We start from the raw sequence: 22,682 nt of genomic DNA, 5'->3' as shown, positions 1-22,682 counted from the left end.
TATTAAACAAACGATAGCCAGAGTAGTGATGATTTCTAAAAATGGAAAACCCTTTAAATGCATATTGATTATTTTTTTATATTAATTGTAAATTAATAATTTCCTAACTGTGGTGTAATGACCACTGTGTCCACAAGGGGGCGCTGTGTGGATGTCCCAAGAGAACGGATGAGTGGCAGAATCCTGAAGGATAGTTATGTATCTCAAGGTGGGTGGCTTTGAGATGGAGACTTGTGTATGTGTGATCAGCAATATCATTGCTGAGGTGTTGGTTCTAAGTATAAGGGAGAAGTCTTCAGGTAACTAGAGAGATGGGTGGGTTCTGGTTACCTACAAACCCACCCAGGGTTGTGTCTGAAAATGCCTGTATTAAAAGGCTATGTGAGTGTGTGAAGGACCTATGAGGAGGTCATAGTCACGTGACCCGGTGGGCATGGCTATAGACCATATAATGTGGCTAGGTTAGGTCACATGTAGTTGAATGCTGGGACCTGATTGGTCCAGTTTGGAAGGTCCCGTGAGGAGAAGGATCTCCTCACTAACAGCCTGTGGAGCGGCTGTGTGTGTAATGGCGGCCAGTGTCTGAGAGTCCCTGAGGAGTAAGTGGATTTCTGCAGCCTGGAGAAACAGCCATGTGGGAACCCTGACGTGGGTGAGATAAGAATGAGGCTGAATAGCCTGTATAATGGACGCTATGCTGTAATGCTGTTGTATATTGCTTCTGTGGTTTATGATGACGAATAAACCTCATGGACTATGATTGGCTTATAAAAACCCGAGCTGGATCTGATTGTGTGGCTGCCAAGCGAGTGTCCCCCAACCTTGAATGACAGCACTACCTCACATAACATTTATCTCTATGGCTATACGAAGAATTTGGAGCTCTGTGTGAGAAAAAATGGCTTTTATTTAGCTCATATGATGATATAATATGAAATTAATCATCACTGAATTTTTTATCTAGAGGAAAGAAACATTTTGTTCAGCAATAAAATATTGGTATTTTAACCATTCGTCCTAAATGACAATGTTAGATATTTAGACATTGCAATGTAATTGTTGATTTTCGTTACGTTGATGGGCTGTGACATTTCTATCTCATACCAAGCTCTGAACTAATAATTAATTACAATGACCTAAGCCCTAAGGTCTCATTTTTAAGTTTTTTTCTCCAGAAAACTTGGCTGCAGGCAAAACACTGAATTGGATTGCATGGAAATGAAGTTATTTTCCATTAACCCCTTCACCCCCAAGGGTGGCTTGCACGTTCATGACCGGGCCAATTTTTACAATTCTGACCACTGTACCTTTATGAGGTCATAACTCTGGAACGCTTCCATGGATCCCGGTGATTCTGACATTGTTTTCTCGTGACATATTGTACTTCATGTTAGTGGTAAAATTTCATTCAAATAACTTGCGTTTATTTGTGAGAAAAACGGAAATTTGGCGAAAATTTTGAAAATTTTTAAAATTTCGCAATTTTCCAACTTTGAATTTTTATGCCCTTAAATCACAGAGATACGGCACACAAAAAACTTGATAACTAACATTTCCCACATGTTTACTTTACATCAGCACAATTTTGGAACCAAAATTTTTTTTTGTTAGGAAGTTATAAGGGTTAAAAGTTGACCAGCGATTTCTCATTTTTACAACACCATTTTATTTTTAGGACCACATCAAATTTGAAGCCACTTTGAGGGGTCTATATGATAGAAAATACCCAAAAGTGACACCATTCTAAAAACTGCACCCCTTAAAGTGCTCAAAACCACATTCAAGAAGTTTATTAACTCTTTAGGTGCGTCACAGGAATTTCTTTGAATATTTAAAAAAAAATGAACATCTAACTTTTTTTCATAAAAAAAATACTTCAGGTTCAATTTTTTTTATTTTACCAAGGGTAACAGGAGAAATTGGACTGCAAAAGTTATTGTGCAATTTGTCCTGAGTACGTAGATACCTGAAATGTGGGGGGGAACCACTGTTTCGGTGCATGGCAGAGCTCAGAATGGAAGGAGCGCCGTTTGACTTTTTCAATGCAAAATTGGCTGGAATTCAGATTGGACGCCATGTCACGTTTGGAGAGTCCCTGATGTACCTAAACAGTGGAAACCCCCTACAAGTGACCCCATTTTGGAAACTAGACCCCCCAAGGAACTTATCTAGATATGTGGTGAGAACTTTGAACCCACAAGGGCTTTACAGAAGTTTATAACGTACAGCGGTACAATTAAAAAATCATATTTTTTCCACAAAAATGATCTTTTCACCCCAATTTTTATTTTCCCAAGGGTAACAGGACCATAAAAGTTATTGTGCAATTTGTCCTGAGTACGCTGATACCCCACATGTGGGGGTAAACCACTATTTGGGCGCATGGCAGAGCTCGGAAGGGAAGCAGCGCCATTTGACGTTTTTGGCTGGAATTGAGATCGGCCACCATGTCGCGTTTGGAATACCCCTGATGTACCAAAACAGTGGAAACCCCCAACAAATGACACCATTTTGGAAACTAGACCCCCTAAGGAACTTATCTAGATGTGTGGTGAGAACTTTGAACCCCCATGGGCTTCACAGAAGTTTATAACATAAAGCCATACAATTAAAAAATCATATTTTTTCCACAAAAATGATCTTTTCACCCTCAATTCTTATTTTTCCAAGGGTAACAGGACCCTAAAAGTTATTGTGCAATTTGTCCTGAGTACGCTGATACCCCACATGTGGGGGTAAACCACTATTTGGGCGCATGGCAGAGCTCGGAAGGGAAGCAGCGCCATTTGACGTTTTTGGCTGGAATTGAGATCGGACACCATGTCGCGTTTGGAAAACTCCTGATGTACCAAAACAGTGGAAACCCCCCACAAATGACACCATTTTGGAAACTAGACCCCCTACGGAACTTATCTAGATGTGTGGTGAGCACTTTGACCCCCCCAGTGCTTCACAGAAGTTTATAATGCCCGGGCGTGAAAATAAAAAATTCGTATTTTTTCCACAAACATGATCTTTTAGTCACCATTTTTTTATTTTCCCAAGGGTACCAGGAGAAATTGGACCCCAAAAGTTGTTGTCCAATTTGTCCTGAGTATGCTGATACCCCATATGTGGGAGAAAACTACTGTATGGGCACACGTCGGGGCTCGGAAGGGAAGTAGTGACGTTTTGGAATGCAGACTTTGATGGAATGGTCTGCGGGTGTCATGTTGCCTTTGGAGAGCCCCTAATCTGCCTAAACAGTGGAAACCCCCCACAAATGACACCATTTTGTAAACTAGACCCCCAAGGAACTTATCTAGATGTGTGGTGAGCACTTTGAACCCCCCAGTGCTTCACAGAAGTTTATAACGCCCGGGCGTGAAAATAAAAAATTCGTATTTTTTCCACAAACATGATCTTTTAGTCACCATTTTTTTATTTTCCCAAGGGTACCAGGAGAAAATGGACCCCAAAAGTTGTTGCCCAATTTGTCCTGAGTATGCTGATACCCCATATGTGGGAGAAAACTACTGTATGGGCACACGTCGGGGCTCGGAAGGGAAGTAGTGACGTTTTGGAATGCAGACTTTGATGGAATGGTCTGCGGGTGTCATGTTGCCTTTGGAGAGCCCCTAATGTACCTAAACAGTGGAAACCCCCCACAAATGACCCCATTTTGAAAACTAGACCCACTAAGGAACTTATCTAGATGTGAGGTGAGCACTTTGAACCCCCAAGAGCTTCACAGAAGTTTATAATGCCAGGGCATGAAAATAAAAAAATCGTATTTTTTCCAGAAACATGATCAATTAGTCCCCAATTTTTTCATTTTCCCAAGGGTAACAGGAGAAATTGGACCCCCAAAAGTTGTTGTCCAATTTGGCCTGAGTACGCTGACACCCCATATGTGGGAGAAAACTACTGTATGGACACACGTCGGGGCTCGGAAGGGAAGCAGTGACGTTTTGGAATGCAGACTTTGATGGAATGGTCTGCGGGTGTCATGTTGCCTTTGGAGAGCCCCTGATAAGGAGAGAGTTAAATTAACCCTTCACGGTTGAGCCAGTGATTTCCAAATTATTCCAGTGTTGCTAGCAACTCAAATGACCACACGGAGACTGGGGTCTCTGTACGGGAGGATCGAGGCAGATCACTAAGCCCCTTTATTTTAGTCACATCTTTTGTAATCTTTTGCTTAATTATGCAAGGTTCTCAAGTACCAATAGCATATTTTCACTTTATAAGCCAATAATATTGCAAGAAAACCGGAAGCTACATATAAGTCCGTATCCAAATAGAAAGTAGTATAATGGCATATTCAGAGCAATACACTCCCCCCCCCCCCCCCCCCCCCCCCCCGAGCCCCTTATCTTGCACCTGATGGAAGCAGTCTGGTTTCATGACAGGCCATGCCAATTATAAAAATTTATCTTACAACAACAAAAACGGAGAAGCGAAACCTTACATTGAATGGATAAAACGAAACTTCAACTCTGATTTTAGTATTAACCCTTAACATTCCCCCCTAGATAAATTTTTTTAACACATATGCAGCATCAGAGGTGCTATCCCAAGCTAACAGCTTGAGGGGTACTGGTCTTCACATGACTGATGCCGTGTTACCAGTCATGGCTGTCGCGGCGCACCCGTCCCCCCTGTATACTGCAGTTCACGAATAACAATTTTTGATGACGGTGGTGGGGATCTTTTGTAGGTAGCCATGCGCTTGGCTTCAACATCTTCATCAAGTAGCCTTTTGAGATCGGTGTAGAGAAAAGCAGAGGCAACGACACCTTTGGTATCATCATTAGCTGGCTTAGTGTAGAATTTCCTAATACATACAGAAATACACCAAAAAACAAGTTTTAGTATCACATATACAACAAGGATACAGGCAGCAATGTGTAACAAGCTTTGTAAGATCCCAGCTATTCAGCCCCCAATTCCCCTAAATCAATTGGCTGAATTGAAAAAGGAGAAGGTGTCTGAACAACCAACTGTCCTTATTACGATCATTGTCTTTATCGTATCAATCTCTGAGTCATTGAATATCTTCTAACTTTAACTTTTAACTTCTACCAATAATAATATGAAAAATGCGGAAAACCAAAACATTATGCCCCTTCATTTGCTATTGGCTTGTTGGGTGATGAGGAGAACTTGATAGGGACCGTCATACAAGGGTTCTAGTCCGTGCTTCCTGACATGCCTTTTCACGACTACCAAATCGCCAGGCTTCAGGTTATAACAAGTATCGGTTTCTGCTGAATCTGGAAAGGAAAAGAAAACTAGAACATAGGTGTTAGCAAGATTTTTACTAAGCAGAATAACATATTGAACAACACGGTCAGTCTCTTCTGATAACTGCTGAGGCTGGAAATTTGCAACTGGGGGCCTAGTACCAAACAATATCTCATATGGGGACAGGCCATATTTTGTAATAGGGGTAGTACGGATGTGGTATAGCACAATGGGTAGGCGCTCTGGCCATGGAGCCGTAGTCTCCTGCATCATTTTGGTCAATTGTCCCTTCAGTGTGCCATTCAACCTCTCAACTTTCCCACTGGATTGTGTGTGGTACGGAGTATGGAGGGCTACAGTGGATGCAAGCATTGTCAGAACTTCTTGGTACACATGAGAAGAAAAGGCCGGGCCTTGGTCACTTTCAACAACTTCTGGAACCCCATATCTGCATATGACTTCCATCACCAGTTTCTTCGCTGTGGTCTTTACAGTCATGTTGGTAACAGGGAATGCTTCCGGCCAACTGGAGAACCGGGGCCCAGTAGAATTTTTGCACCAGTGCGAGGGCCTGATTCTTTCCTCGATGTGTAGGTCCATGTGCCCATATGGCAATAGCAGGGTACATCCGCTTAGGGAGACACACAAGTTGGTCCTTCTTCCAGAGACCATTATCCATTCGTGCCCCATCAGTCTTCCATTGCTTCACCTCTTCCTTTGGAGACATTCTCTGCATCGTCATTAAGCGGTCTCGCGGGGTCCGACAGAAAACGTCAGTCTGTTGTAGATCATCAGGTTCTTGTAGGGTCAATGCTTCTTGTAACTGTTTACGCTGAGAGCGTGTGGTCACCATAGTTGGTATGGTTGGTTCAACGGATAAGAGAGCGGCGGCTTTTGCTTGCATATCCGCAAATGTGTTGCCAACAGTCTGTGGACTGTTCCTAGGACCGTGCGCCTTAACTTTGATAATAGCCACCTGAGTAGGTAATTTGATCGAGTCCATGAGGGCTTTAACAGCTTCAGCATTTTTCACTGGGGTTCCGGCAGTAGTAATAAACGCTTGATTGGCCCATAGAGCCCCAAAATCGTGAGCAATACCAAATGCATACCGTGAGTCCGTGTATATATTAGCCCATTTGTTCTTGGCCAAAGTACATGCAGTAGACAGAGCCTGGAGTTCTGCTTCTTGTGCTGACTGCGAGGGCGGGAGCGCAGCTGCGTGCACTACAGTGTCCTCTGTGGTAACAGCATATCCCGTGTGGAATCTACCAAACTCGTCAGCATATCTTGAACCATCCGTGTATAACACCAGATCAGGATTTGGGAGTGGGTTCTCACTGACATTTGGTGGAGTAGCTGTTTCTTCAGTCAAAAGTTGGGAACAATCATATTGGAGGTAATCCTCATCACTGCCATCTTTCCTTATAGTTCATTATACCGTCTTTCAAGGCGTTGTAAAGAGGTTGCATTATGCGGGATGCATCCGGTATCCACTGACAACAATAAGTGCATAGTCCAAGAAAACGCTGGAGTTCAGTTTCATCTTTTGGGAAAGGAAGGGAGCTGACAGCTATTTTTCTTTCTTCTGCGAGGTGTCTAACACCCTGAAGGAGACAGTGACCCAAGAATATCACTTGACCAAGGCAGAACTGAAGTCTCGAGGCCGAAACCCGACAGTTCAGTGCTGCCAGATACTTGAGGAGGCTAACAGTGGCAGCAATGGCAAAAGACACCTGCTCATATTTTTTTTTGCAAACTGGTTGGGACTGCTTTGGGCCCCTTGTGACATAGCAGGGACGACAGTTAATATGGACAGTTAAGTGAATACAAATAGAAACTGGCAGTCTGGGTATAACGGAATGCTAAAGAAGGCATTGGTAAGATCAATAACTGTAAACCAAGCAGCATCCTGGGGTATTTGGGACAAAAAAGTATGAGGATTAGGCACCAGGTTTGAGAAACACTTTTACTGGTTCTACAGGCATTTTCCCTATGTCATTTGGCCCTTTTGACAGGAGTTTAGATAGTATCTCTGAGAGGTATGGGGTGAGTCATTGATCCTCAGGCAATATTGGGGGTGGATCTGGGCCTATCAGGGCCATCATAACTGTAGGAAGGGCATGCAAAATACAGATTTTCTCACTGTCTTCATCTACATAGGGATTATATAACAAAAAAAAAAACCATCTGACCATCATCTTGGAATTGTATTCAGGAGCGGAACTGCGATAATAAATCTCTCCCTAGTTAATTTACAGGGCATGTGGGAGAGATTACAAACTGGGCAGTAACTTCGGGGAAGGGTCCCACAGAAATAGGGTTTATAAAAGTATATTAATTGGGTCTACCATCTACTCCGATCAAAACAGCAGGGGAATGACAATCTCTGATAGTGCTTGAGTAGCTGAAGTCTGAGGGGGGGGGGCCAGAGTTTGCTGTGTGCTCCAGTGATAAGAGATTGGCTGTGCACTCGCAGCTGCAGTGGGGGCGAAGGGGGATATGGTGTGAGCTAAGATGGGAGGGGGTACTGAAGCAGCTGCAGCTGTTAGCTTGCTCTTTTTTTTTTTCTTCATCATTTTTAACTATTTCCCTGACACATTAACCTCGATCTCAGCGACACTACTCTGTCCTCCTCCTCCTGGACCTGTCGGCTGCCTTTGACACAGTGGACCATTCCCTATTACTACAGACCCTCTCATCTCTTGGCATCACAGACTTGGCCCTATCCTGGATCTCATCATACCTAACAGACCGGACATTCAGCGTCTCCCACTCACACACCACCTCCTCACCTCAGAGACCTCTGCTCTCTCTCCTCACCTCGCCCCCTATCCGTCGGAGTCCCACAAGGTTCAGTCCTTGGACCCATGCTCTTCTCCATCTATACCTTCGGCTTGGGACAGCTCATAGAATCTCATGGCTTTCAGTATCACCTCTATGCTGATGACACACAGATCTACATCTCTGGACCAGATATCACCTCCCTACTAACCAGAATCCCTCAATGTCTGACTGCTATTACATCCTTCTTCTCCGCTAGATTTCTGAAACTTAACATGGACAAAACAGAATTCATCATCTTTCCCCCATCTCACGTGACCCCCCCCAACGAACCTATCCATTACAGTAAATGGCTGCCCACTCTCCCCAGTCCCACAAGCTCGCTGCCTCGGAGTAATCCTTGACGCTGATCTCTCCTTCAAACCACATATCCAAGCCCTTTCCACTTCCTGCCGACTTCAACTCAAAAATATTTCACGAATCCGTTCATTCCTCAACCAAGAATCTGCAAAAACCCTAGTCCATGCCCTCATCATCTCTCGCCTTGACTATTGCAAACTCCTGCTCTGTGGCCTCCCCTCAAACACTCTCGCACTCCTCCAATCTATTCTAAACTCTGCTGCCCGACTAATCCACCTGTCCCTCTGCTATTCCCCAGCTTCTCCCCTCTGTCAATCCCTTCACTGGCTCCCCATTACCCAAAGACTCCAGTTCAAAACCCTAACCATGACATACAAAGCCATCCACAACCTGTCTCCTCCATACATCTGTGACCTCGTCTCCTGGTACTTTCCTGCACGCAACCTCCGATCCTCACAAGATCTCCTTCTCTACTCCCCTCTTATCTCCTCTTCCCACAATCGCATACAAGATTTCTCTCGCGCATCACCCTACTCTGGAACTCTCTACCACAACAAATCAGACTCTCACCTACCATCGAAACCTTCAAAAAGAGCCTGAAGACCCACCTCTTCCGACAAGCCTACAACCTGCAGTAACCACCGACCGACCAAACCGCTGCACGACCAGCTCTACCCTCGCCTACTGTATTCTCACCCATCCCTTGTAGATTGTGAGCCTTCGCGGGCAGGGTCCTCTCTCCTCCTGTACCAGTTATGACTTGTATTGTTAACATTATTGTACTTGTTTTTATTATGTATACCCCTCCTCACATGTAAAGCACCATGGAATAAATGGCGCTATAACAATAAATAATAATAATAATAATAATAATCACTCAGAAAAACATCGCAGACCTCCAACCCATATTCCACAGAGACCACAGACTGAAAGCAATATTCCCGGAACTGCCACTTCTCTCCTACAAACAGCCTCCCAACCTAAGGAATATCCTTGTCAGAAGTACCCTCACATCACCTTCAGAGACAGGCACAGTCCCTGTAACAGTAAGAAATGCAAGACCTGCCCCCACATATCACCAACAGATAAAGTCCCCATACCCAACACAAATCAGGACTATAAGATCATGGACTCTTTCTCATGTCCATCCTTCAATGTCGTGTACATGACACAGTGTACAAGGTGCAATGCAGGGACATACATCGGGGAAACTAAGCAAAAGCTACAAACAAGGATGAATCTGCACAGACATACGATAAAGACTGAACTGGACACACCTGTAGGGATACACTTCTCTAGACCTGGACACAGCTTGGCAGATCTAAAAGTCCTAATATTGAAATGTCATTTTTCATTTTTTTTAATAGTGACAGAGAAAGGAAGATTTGGGAGTTTAAATTTATAAATATGTTCCAATCGCTAACAATAGGACTGAATTTGACACCTGGGTTCATGACTCATTACATGGACACAGTTCACACCTCCACAAGAAGGTCTTCAGATCTCTAATAGAACACTTGGTCCTCATCTGCATGTGTAACAAAAACCTTAATTTGATTTCCTTGGCATGTCTATAGCTAGCATCATCTCATGTCCTGTTGTAATTCCTATTTAAATGTTGCCATCTTTTCTCAGTGATTCACTTGTAATCTAGCCTGATGAAGGGGCCACCTGAGCCCTGAAAGCTTGCTTGCAAATATAATTTCTCTGGTTAGCCAATAAAGGTATCACACCTTGAATAATTACATCTATTTTTCTGGCTAACACGGTACCACAATTTTATTTTGTATTATACATGTGCCAAGCCACAAAATTCTTCTTTTCCTTCCACAGATTCTCTCATTTTACAGCTAAATACCCTTACTTCAATTGTGCACAATACTGGAGCGGCCGTCTCAGTTTGTTCCACCGGGTCAATAATCCCCCTCTGGGATTGCCCAAAATTCGTGGTACTCAGTGAAAGGAGGAGGGCGTCTCAGACTCTCCCTCCAGACACCTCTGGTTATATATATATATATCTATATATACCTGAGTTACGTATCCTACCCATCTTCGATCACATGACCACCCTGATTACTAACAGTGAATTCAGGAATTCAGGATATTTTGACTATAAAGAGAGCCACAATCACTGGTCAATCCGGGGTGTCCGTCCCTTATGAGGTACGGTTCGAGCACTGGGCCCCCAACGGGACTACACCTCTATATGATTCCACCCATGAATCACCCCACCAGGGGACAAACCTCAGATCCTCTTTGCAGCAGCAAGCACAGGAAAACCACACCAACGGTCAGTCTGAACAGTATAACTGCCAACTTACCGTGGCTGTGGGGGGTGATCAGTCCCAATTTTCCAACACCTGTGTCTGCTCCGAGAGTCCTTTGTCTTGTTGTCCTCCGGGGGGGGCAGAGGCGTCCCTATTCAGGGGCCCCACGTTGCGCGCCAAGCTGATAAGGAGAGAGTTAAATTAACCCTTCACGGTTGAGCCAGTGATTTCCAAATTATTCCAGTGTTGCTAGCAACTCAAATGACCACACGGAGACTGGGGTCTCTGTACGGGAGGATCGAGGCAGATCACTAAGCCCCTTTATTTTAGTCACATCTTTTATAATCTTTTGCTTAATTATGCAAGGTTCTCAAGTACCAATAGCATCTTTTCACTTTATAAGCCAATAATATTGCAAGAAAACCGGAAACTACATATAAGTCTGTATCCAAATAGAAAGTAGTATAATGGCATATTCAGAGCAATACACTCCCCCCCCCCAGCCCCTTATCTTGCACCTGATGGAAGCAGTCTGGTTTCATGACAGGCCATGCCAATTATAAAAATTTATCTTACAACAACAAAAACGGAGAAACGAAACCTTACATTGAATGGATAAAACGAAACTTCAACTCTGATTTTAGTATTAACCCTTAACACCCCTAATGTACCTAAACAGTGGAAACCCCCCACAAATGACCCCATATTGAAAACTAGACCCACTAAGGAACTTATCTAGATGTGAGGTGAGCACTTTGAACCCCCAAGAGCTTCACAGAAGTTTATAATGCCAGGGCATGAAAATAAAAAAATCGTATTTTTTCCAGAAACATGATCAATTAGTCCCCAATTTTTTCATTTTCCCAAGGGTAACAGGAGAAATTGGACCCCCAAAAGATGTTGTCCAATTTGGCCTGAGTACGCTGATACCCCATATGTGGGAGTAAACTACTGTATGGACACACGTCGGGGCTCGGAAGGGAAGCAGTGACGTTTTGGAATGCAGACTTTGATGGAATGGTCTGCGGGTGTCATGTGCGTTTGGAGAGCCCCTGATGTACCTAAACTATTGAAACTCCCCACAAGTGACCCCATTTTGGACACTAGACCCCCCACGGAACTTATCTAGATGTGTGGTGAGCACTTTGAACCCCCAAGTGCTTCACAGAAGTTTATAATGCCCGGGCGTGAAAATAAAAAAATCATTTTTTTTTCACAAAAATGATATTTTTGCCCCCAATTTTTTATTTTCCTAAGGGTAACAGGAGAAATTGGACCCCAAATGTTGTTTCGCAATTTGTCCTGAGTAGGCTGATACCCCATATGTGGGGTTAAAACACTGTTTGGGAGCTTGGCAGAGCTTGGAAGGGAAGGACCACCATTTGAGTTTTTCAACTCAGAATTGGCTGGAATTGAGATCAGACGCCATGTTGCATTTGGAGAGCACCTGATGTGCCCAAACAGTGGAAACCCCCAATTATAACTCCAACCCTAACCCCAACACACCCCTAACCCTAATCTCAGCCCTAACCCTAGCCCTAACCCTTTGAACCCCCAAGTGCTTCACAGAAGTTTATAACACTCGGACGTGAAAATAAAAAAATCATTTTTTTCCACAAAAATGATATTTTTGCCCCCAATTTTTTATTTTCCTAAGGGTAACAGGAGTAATTGGACCCCAAAAATTGTTTTGCAATTTGTCCTGAGTAGGTTGATACCCTACACGTGGGGTAAAACACTGTTTGGGCGCATGGCAGAGCTTGGAAGGGAAGGAGCAACATTTGACTTTTTCAACTCAGAATTGGCTGGAATTGAGATCAGACGCCATGTTGCATTTGGAGAGCCCCTGATGTGCCCAAACAGTGGAAAACCCCAATTATAACTCCAACCCTAACCCCAACACACCCCTAACCCTAATCTGAGCCCTAACCCTAGCCCTAACCCTAACCCTAACCCTAGCCCTAACCCTAGCCCTAACGGGAAAATGGAGATAAATACTTTTTTTTTTAATTTTATTATTTTTCCCTAACTAAGGGGGTGATGACGGGGGGTTTGATTTACTATTTATGGCGGTTTTTATATTTGGCAGCTGTCGCACGCTAAAAGACGCTTTTTATTGTAAAAATAGTTTTTGCATCACCACATATTGAGAGCTATAATTTTTCCGTATTTTGACCCACTGAGTCATGTGAGGTCTTATTTTTTGCGGGACGAGTTGACGTTTTTATTGGTACCATTTTCGGGCACGTGACATTTTTTGATCGCTTTTTATTCCTATTTTTGGGACACAGAATGAACAAAAACCAGCTTTTCTTGAATTTCTTTTGGGGGGGTGCGTTTACACCGTTCCGCGTGCGGTAAAATTGATAAAGCGGTTTTATTCTTCGGGTCAGTACGGTTACAGCGATACCTCATTTATGTCATTTTTTTATGTTTTTGTCGGTTTTATGCAATGAAAACTATTTTATATAAAAAATAATTATTTTTGCATCGCTTTATTCTGTGAGCTATAACTTTTTTATTTTTTCGCTGATGATGCTGTGTGGTGGCTCGTTTTTTGCGGGACAAGATGACGTTTTCAGCGGTACCATGGATATTTATATGCGTCTTTTTGATCGCGCGTTATTACACTTTTTGTTTGGCGGTATGATAATAAATCATTATTTTTTGCTTCGTTTTTTATTTTTATTTTTTATGGGGTTCGCTAAAGGGGTTAACTAATGGGACAGTTTTATAGGGCGGGTCATTACGGACGTGGTGATACCTAATATGTGTACTTTTATTGTTTTTTTTTTTTATTATTTCCAAAAAATGGATTTATTGGGGGAATATTTTTTTTTTTTTCGAATTTATTTGGCGATTTTTTTTAAATTATTTTAACACTTTTTTTTATTTTTTTTTTTACTTTATTAAATAGTCCCAGGTGGGACATCACTGTCCTGTGACAGATCGCTGGTCTGTCACATCACAGATCACTGTGACAGATCAGCGATCTGACACAGGCACTGCAGAAGGCTTCCTCATGCCTGCGCTTTGCAGGCACTGAGGAAGCCAGCTTCCTCAGGCCCCCGAAGGCCCCCGTCGCCATCTTGGATCCGGGGGCCTGGAGGAAAGGAGTCCCCCGCATCAGCGCTGCACATTGCGCTGCCGTGGGGGGCTCAGGGAAGCACGGAGGGAGCCCCCTCCCTGCCAATGCTTCCCTTTAACCCCCGGTACACCGCGATCATGTTTGATCGCGGTGTGCAAGGGGTTAACGTGTCGGGGGCGGTCCGTGACCGCCCCTGACACATTGTGCCGGGTGTCAGCTGTGATAATCAGCTGACACCCGGCCGCGATCAGCGGCGCTCACCACGTGGGCGCCGCTGATCGCGCTAGACGTACTATCCCGTCCATGGGCATAGGGGCCCGGGTCCCATGGACGGGATAGTACGTCTCATGTCAGGAAGGGGTTAAAGCCCTGGGGTGGGCTGTGTGAGCATTTTATTGATTCTTTATTTGTCTAATAAAAATTAAGCAGGTTGGAAAAAATTGATAAGTGGCTCAGTGGTAAGCACTGTAGTCTTGCAGCACTGGGGTCCTCAGTTCAAATCAAATCTCAACAGCAAGAAAATCTACAGGTAGATTGTATGTTCTCCCTTTGTTTATGTGAATTTCCCTGTTTGCTCCAACACTCCAAAAACACACTGATATGGAATTTAGATCGCAGCCCGAGTGGTGATGTTGACTCTAAAACACTGTGCAACTAAAGACGTTTTGTAAATGAGTAAACAAAATGATATAAAACAGGTTGTAGGGATTCACGCTGCACTACTACAGAGGAGTGTTCACCTCCCAAACAGCTCACATTTGCTGGTCACTCACCAGCTCCAACACACTGACTGCTCAACTTCCTCAAGCTGACTGACCAACAAATGAACACAGGACTTGGCTCTAGATGTAGCTAGCCAGGTGAACGTAAGTGCTAGGTTTTAACCCTGTCCTACCTTGCAGGTTTTCATGGGCCCCGGCCAAAAAACTCTCAGTGTGTCCCCTTAACACATACCATGATTCATAATGTACAGATACAGCAGAGAAACATAGGTGTAGTATTATGCCAAAGATTTCACTTCTTACATTACATGAGTGGTAGCTATTGTAAATTCTACAATAGCTCAAAAACCAGACAGTATATTCCTGCATTCTGTATTATTGGGACCACATAGTGCTCCATACAGAATAATGGAACCCATATAATGTAATGCTCCATACAGTATAATGAGCCCCATATATTGATCCATACAGAATAATGAGCCCCATATATTGCTCCATACAGAATAATCAGCCCCATATATTGCTCCATACAGAATAATGGACCCCATATAATGCTCCATACAGTATAATGGACCCCACATAATGCTCCATACAGTATAATGAGACACATAGATTGCTCCATACAGTATAATGGGCCCCATATATTGCTCCATACAGAGCTACTACTTGTTCTAGCTGTGAAAAATACAAATAGATATATGTTCTTCAAAAACAGACGTGCGAATGAGCCGTAATCATCATTTACAAGTGGTGAGTTTATGCTTGAAGGACATTTAATCCATATAAATTATAAAACAATGAGACAAAAGGAAATCCTCCCAGCCCATAAGAGCTTACGATCTAAATCAGACCTGGGCAAAGTGCGGACCAAGACAGCTGAGGGGCTGCAAACAGTGACTCACGGCAGGGCCGACTCCAGGTTTTTGTGGGCCCCAGGTGAAAGAATCTCAGTGGACCTTTTTAGCACATACCTCAATTCATAAGGCACAGATAAGAAATATACGTACAGTGTCAAAGATTTCACTTACTTCTATGGGGGCCCAGGTCAGAGCATTCCAGAGAGGGCATTTGTAGGAAAGCCAGGTAGCAGGGCTGGCGGCAGTCCCCCGTGCACCCAGGGCAAGTGTGTGGGCCCTGAGCAGGTGGGTGGCCACTCGACGTCAGGGACTTGCCTGGGTTCAAGGGGGGCTGATGCCAGCCCTGCTACCTAGTTTTCCTACAAATGCCCTCTCTGGAATGCTCTGACCTGGTAACTTAGAGAACCAGCCCTTATTCTGCAGTACCAATTTCCAGCAGTGCTGTGGTTGGCAAAGTGACAAATTTCCTGGCACTTTGACACTCACACTGTTGGCTTCTGACTGGGCCAACCAGCAAGGGGTTTCTACCCTTCCAGGGTTTTAGTAAGTTGCCATAATATATGGGGAAGGGTTTCTTTTCTTTGGTGGGTGTAATCTATAGTTGACCTCTCCCACCTTTTCCACACCTCATTCGTCCCCTGCCACTTGGTAAGGTACTTACTCTCCATGGCGGGAACTACAACAAGTACCTGAGCCCCAGGCTTAAATTGTTTCACTCGAGCTAACTGATAATAGCCCCTGGATTGTGTCTCTTGTGCCTTGAAGAGGCGCTCTTTTACCTGGTCTCTCACTTTGGTCCCTCGACACAACAGATCATTATGCCTGGCCAATAGTGATGAGCGAGTATACTTGTTGCTCGAGATTTCCGAGCATGCTCGAGTGTTCTCCGAGTATTTTGGGCGTGCTCGTAGATTATGTTTGTGTCTCCACAACTGCATGATTTTCCGCTGCTAGACAGCCTGAATACATGTGGGGATTTCATAACAAACAGGCAATCCCCACATGTATTCAGGCTGTCTAGCAGCCGCAAATTATGCAGATGCAGCGACACAAACTAAATCTCCAAGCACGCCCAAAATACTCGGAGAACACCCAAGCATGCTCGGAAATCTTGAGTAGCGAGCATACTTGCTCATCACTACTGGCCAATTGCGAAAAATGATTATCGGCTCCCGACTCCTGGGAAACCCATTTAGCACACTTACATTTTCAAGAATGAGGAAGTTTCAGATGTGAAGGTATACAGCACCAAGCCCAGTAGGATTATTTAAAAAAAAATTTAAATTAATTTTTATTAGAAAAACTTAAAACTCGGCATTATATTTAACCCCTTAATCCGATATGACGTACTATCCCGTCCATGTGCCCTGGGACTTAATTCCCAGGGACGGGATAGTACGTCATAGCGATCAGCGGCGCCCACGTGGTGAGCGCCGCTAATCGCGGCCGGGTGACGGGGACCTTCGGTGGCCTGCAGGGAGCCGGCTTCTTCAGTGCCTGCAAAGCGCAGTCACGAGGAAGCCTGCTACACTGCCTGTGACATATCGCTGATCTGTCACAGTGATCTGTGGTGTGACAGATCAGCGATCTGTCACAGGACAGTGATGTCCCACCTGGGACAATGTAATAAAGTTAAAAAAAAAAGTGTTAAAATAATTTTAAAAAAATCGCCAAATTAGAAAAAAAAAAAATATTTCCCCAATAAATTCATTTTTTGGAAATAAAAAAAACAAACAATAAAAGTACACATATTTGGTATCGCCGCGTCCTTAACGACCTGCCCTATATAACTGTTCATTAGTTAACCCCTTTAGTGAACCCTTTAAAAAATAAAAATAAAAAACGAAGCAAAAAATAGTGATTTATTATCATACCGCCGAACAAAAAGTGCAATAACGCGCGATCAAAAAGACGCATATAAATATCCATGGTACCGCTGAAAACGTCATCTTGTCCCACAAAAAACGAGCTGCCATACAGCATCATCAGCGAAAAAATAAAAAAGTTATAGCTCGCAGAATAAAGCGATGCAAAAATAATTATTTTTCATATAAAATAGTTTTCATTGCATAAAACCGACAAAACATAAAAAAACGACCTAAATGAGATATCGCTGTAACCGTACTGACCCGAAGAATAAAGCCACTTTATCAATTTTATCGCACGCGGAGCGGTGTAAACGCACCCCCCCAAAAGAAATTCATGAAACGCTGGTTTTTGTTCATTCTGCGTCCCAAAAATCGGAATAAAAAGCGATCAAAAAATGTCACATGCCCGAAAATGGTACCAATAAAAACGTCAACTCGTCCCGCAAAAAATAAGACTTCAGATGACTCGGTGGGTCAAAATACGGAAAAATTATAGCTCTCTCTATATGTGGTGATGCAAAAACTATTTTTACAATGAAAAGCGTCTTTTAGCGTGTGACAGCTGCCAAACATAAAAACCGCCATAAATAGTAAATCAAACCCCCCGTTATCACCCCTTTAGTTAGGGAAAAATAATAAAATTAAAAGAAAATGTATTTATTTCCCATTTTCCCATTAGGGTTAGGGCCAGGGCTAGGGTTAGGGCTAGGGTTAGGGCTAGGGTTAGGGCTGAGATTAGGGTTAGGGGTGTGTTGGGGTTAGGGTTGGAGTTATAATTGGGGGTTTCCACTGTTTGGGCACATCAGGTGCTCTCCAAATGCAACATGGCGTCTGATCTCAATTCCAGCCAATTCTGAGTTGAAAAACTCAAATGGTGGTCCTTCCCTTCCAAGCTCTGCCAAGCTCCCAAACAGTGTTTTAACCCCACATATGGGGTATCAGCCTACTCAGGACAAATTGCGAAACAACATTTGGGGTCCAATTTCTCCTGTTACCCTTAGGAAAATAAAAAATTGGGGGCAAAAATATCATTTTTGTGAAAAAAAAATGATTTTTTTATTTTCACGCCCGGGCATTATAAACTTCTGTGAAGCACTTGGGGGTTCAAAGTGCTCACCACACATCTAGATAAGTTCCTTAGGGGGTCTAGTTTCCAAATTGGGGTCACTTGTGGGGTGTTTCAATAGTTTAGGCACATCAGAGGCTCTCCAAACGCACATGACACCCGCAGACCATTCCATCAAAGTCTGCATTCCAAAACGTCACTACTTCCCTTCCGAGACCCGACGTGTGCCCATACAGTAGTTTTCTCCCATATATGGGGTATCAGCGTACTCAGGACAAATTGGACAACAACTTTTGGGGTCCAATTTCTCCTGTTACCCTTGGGAAAATAAAAAATTGGGGACTAATTGATCATGTTTGTGGAAAAAATACGATTTTTTTATTTTCATGCCCGGGCATTATAAACTTCTGTGAAGCCCTTGGGAGTTCAAAGTGCTCACCACACATCTAGATAAGTTCCTTAGGGGGTCTAGTTTCCAAAATGGGGTCATTTGTGGGGGGTTTCCACTGTTTAGGTACATTAGGGGCTCTCCAAAGGCAACATGACACCGGCAGACCATTCAATCAAAGTCTGCATTCCAAAATGTCACTACTTCCCTTCCGAGCCCCCATGTGCCCATACAGTAGTTTTCTCCCACATAAGGGTGTCAGCGTACTCAGGACAAATTGGACAGCAACTTTTGGGGTCCAATTTCTCCTGCTACCCTTGGGAAAATAAAAAAAATGGGGACTAAAAAATCATGCTTGTGGAAAAAATACGATTTTTTTATTTTCACGCCCGGTCGTTATAAACTTCTGTGAAGCACTGGGGGGTTCAAAGTGCTCACCACATAATTAGATAAGTTCCTTATGGGGTCTAGTTTCCAAAATTGGGTCACTTGTGGGGGTTTCCACTGTTTAGGTACATCAGGGGCTCTCCAAAAGCAACATGACACCCGCAGACCATTCCATCAAAGTCTGCATTCCAAAACGTCACTACTTCCCTTCCGAGACCCGACGTGTGCCCATACAGTAGTTTTCTCCCACATATTGGGTATCAGCGTAATCAGGACAAATTGGACAACAACTTTTGGGGTCCAATTTCTCCTGGTACCCTTGGGAAAATAAAAAAAATTGGTGAGTAAATGATCATGTTTGTGGAAAAAATACGATTTTTTTATTTTCACGCCCGGGCGTTATAAACTTCTGTGAAGCACTGGAGGGGTCAAAGTGCTCACCACACATCTAGATAAGTTCCTTGGGGGGTCTAGTTTCCAAAATGGTGTCATTTGTGGGGGGTTTCCACTGTTTTGGTACATCAGGGGCTCTCCAAACGCGACATGGTGTCCGATCTCAATTCCAGCCAAAAACGTCAAATGGCGCTGCTTCCCTTCCGAGCTCTGCCATGTGCCCAAATAGTGGTCTACCCCCACATATGGGGTATCAGCATACTCAGGACAAATTGCACAATATCTTTTAGGGTCCTGTTACCCTTGGAAAAATAAGAATTGTAGGTGAAAAGATCATTTTTGTGGAAAAAATATGATTTTTTAATTGTACGGCTGTATGTTATAAACTTCTGTGAAGCCCTTGGGGGTTCAAAGTTCTCACCACACATCTAGATAAGTTCCTTGGGTGGTCTAGTTTCCAAAATGGTGTCATTTGTGGGGGGTTTACACTGTTTTGGTACATCAGGGGTTTTCCAATCACGACATGGTGTCCGATCTCAATTCCAGCCAAAAACGTCAAATGGTGCTGCTTCCCTTCCGAGCTCTGCCATGCGCTCAAATAGTGGTTTACCCCCACATGTGGGGTATCAGCGTACTCAGTACAAATTGCACAATAACTTTTAGGGTCCTGTTACCCTTGGGAAAATAAAAATTGGGGGTGAAAAGATCATTTTTATGGAAAAAATATGATTTTTCAATTGTACCGCTGTACGTTATAAACTTCTGTGAAGCCCTTGTGGGTTCAAAGTTCTCACCACATATCTAGATAAGTTCCTTGTGGGGTCTAGTTTCCAAAATGGGGTCACTTGTGGGAGGTTTCCACTGTTTAGGTACATCAGGGGCTCTCCAAACGTGACATGGCGTCCGATCTGAATTCCAGCCAATTTTGCATTGAAAAAGTCCTTCCCTTCAGAGCTCAGCCATGCGCTGAAACAGTGGTTCCCCCCAACATATCAGGTATCAGCGTACTCAGGACAAATTGCACAATAAATTTTGCAGTCCAATTTCTCCTGTTACCCTTGGTAAAATAAAAAAAATTGAACCTGAAGTATTTTTTTTGTGAAAAAAAGTTAAATGTTTTTTTTAAATATTCAAAAAATTCCTGTGACGCACCTAAAGGGTTAATAAACTTCTTGAATGTGGTTTTGAGCACCTTAAGGGGTGCAGTTTTTAGAATGGTGTCACTTTTGGGTATTTTCTATCATATAGACCCCTCAAAGTGGCTTCAAATGTGATGTGGTCCGTAAAAATAAAATGGTGTTGCAAAAATGAGAAATCGCTGGTCAATTTTTAACCCTTATAACTTCCTAACAAAAAAAATTTTGGTTCCAAAATTGTGCTGATGTAAAGTAAACATGTGGGAAATGTTAGTTATCAAGTTTTTTGTGTGCCGTATCTCTGTGATTTAAGGGCATAAAAATTCAAAGTTGGAAAATTGCGAAATTTTCAAAATTTTCGCCAAATTTCCATTTTTTTCACAAATAAACGCAAGTTATATGAATGAAATTTTACCACTAACATGAAGTACAATATGTCATGAGAAAACAATGTCAGAATCACCAGGATCCATGGAAGCATTTCAGAGTTATTACCTCATAAAGGGACAGTGGTCAGAATTGTAAAAATTGGCCGGTCATGAACGTGGGGCTTAAGGGGTGAAAAGATAGCATATCCCTGGGATGTGCAGGAGTTCAAACTGACGCGTTTCGAACTATACGTTCTTAGTCATAGTTCTAGAATGAATCCCTGAGGTTATTTTATGTAGTGAATAGAGCGGAAATGATGTATGGCAGATCATTATTTCATAATATAGAAGCAGCTTAATATATGTATTTATTTTTTTTATAACTATTCAATAAATGTACATAAGATTCATTCCAATTTTTAGGCTGTGTGCCCACGTAGCAATTTTTAAGCATTTTTTCCACGATTTTCGGCGCGAAAACGCTGCGAAAATGTTTAAAAAACATGTACAGAACGCACCCCATGCATTCCTATGGCATTCCGCACATGCTGTGTTAATGCTGCGCTTTTTTCCGCGGCGGAATCGCATTGCGGAAAAAATCGCAGCATGCTCATTCTTTTGTGCGGAATTGCAAAGAATTGCCGTGATTCCGCACCCATAGGAATGCATGAGAATCGCTTACTTCCCGCATGTGGCTATGCCCACCATGCGGGAAGTTAAGCGTCTCATGTGCGGTTGGTACCCACGGTGTGGAGGAGAGGAGACTGTCCTCCAGACCCTGGGTACCATACCCCTGTAAAAAAAAGAATAAAAAATAAAAAATCGGGGTATATTTACCTTCCGATGTCCCGCGCTGCATTCCCGGCCTAGCGTTCCCAGTAATGCCTTGCGGCAAGGTCCTGTGATGACGTAGTCTCGCGTGACTCTAGCGGTCTCGCGAGATCGCTATAGCAACGCGAGACTACGTCATCACAGGTCTCGCAAGGCATTACTGGGAACGCTAGGCCGGGAATGCAGTGCGGGACGCCGGAAGGTAAATATACCCCGATTTTTTTATTTTTTTAGCATTTTAACATTCTATCTTTTACTATTGATGCCGCATAGGTGGCCTCAATAGTAAAAAGCTGCTCACACTTGTCAAGTCTAGATCACGTGAAGTCATTATTTCCCTCTACTCCTCTTTGGTCAGACCTCATCTGGAATATTGTGTCCAGTTTTGGGCACCACATTTTAAAAAAGACATCAACAAACTGGAGCAAGTTCAGAACAGAGCGACCAGAATGGTGACCGGTCTGCAAACCCTGTCTTATGAGGAAAGGTTGCAGGATTTGGGAATGTTTAGTTTGCAAAAGAGAAGACTGAGAGGAGACTTAATAGCTGTCTACAAATATCTAAAGGGCTGTCACATTGTAGAAGGATCAACTTTATTCTCATTTGCACAAGGAAAGACTAGAAGCAATGGGATGAAACTGAATGGGAGGAAACACAGATTAGATATTAGAAAAAACTTTTTGACAGTTAGAGTGATCAATGAGTGGAACAGGCTGCCACGAGAAGTGGTGAGTTCTCCTTCAATGGAAGTCTTCAAACAGAGGCTGGACAGACATCTGACTGGGATGATTTAGCGAATCCTGCTTTGAGCAGGGGGTTGGACCAGATGGCTCAGGAGGTCCCTTCCAACTCTACGATTCTATGATTCTATGATTCTAAACACTATGTTTGACGAGTGTGACCAACCTGTCAATCACTTTCCAAGCGCTGCTTCAAATCGCTTG

This window comes from Dendrobates tinctorius, unplaced genomic scaffold, assembly GCF_039654945.1.
Source record: "Dendrobates tinctorius isolate UK_male_01 unplaced genomic scaffold, ASM3965494v1 ptg000070l, whole genome shotgun sequence".
NCBI lineage: Eukaryota > Metazoa > Chordata > Amphibia > Anura > Dendrobatidae > Dendrobates > Dendrobates tinctorius.
The sequence above is the reverse complement of the archived record's forward strand: the minus strand, read 5'-3'. Positions refer to the sequence as shown.